Here is a 443-nt window from a genome sequence, read left to right on the forward strand (position 1 = left end):
TTAGTATTAATACAGTTAATCGTAGAGCATGCGTATATAGTGGATTGAGCAGGATTAGTTTGAATAAAATCTTAGAAGGCCTGCAGGAGAGACTGTTATCAGGGAGGAACCACACCATAAATTAACTCTGACACACAGGCAGTGTGTCAAGCGAGCAGGCAGCGGAGGAGACATATCAAGTAATATCCCACAGGGAGAGGAAAAAAAACCCCAACAACTTAAGGATAAACAAACTAACAACACATTATACTTTTAATAATTCCAATTTAATTAGTAGAACATTTAGTTAAAATTAACACGATTGGAACTAGTCAAGCTTGTAGTCTTATATTAACAGCCTAATGTTGTTAATATAAGTGATGTTAAACTGTAACATCACTTAGTCAAACATATAATCAAAACTAGTATAACAGTAATTAGAAAATGTCTAGAATAAATGTCCT

Source organism: Poecilia latipinna, unplaced genomic scaffold (assembly GCF_001443285.1).
Source record: "Poecilia latipinna isolate Pla-1442-1.1 unplaced genomic scaffold, P_latipinna-1.0 Scaffold2191, whole genome shotgun sequence".
Lineage (NCBI taxonomy): Eukaryota > Metazoa > Chordata > Actinopteri > Cyprinodontiformes > Poeciliidae > Poecilia > Poecilia latipinna.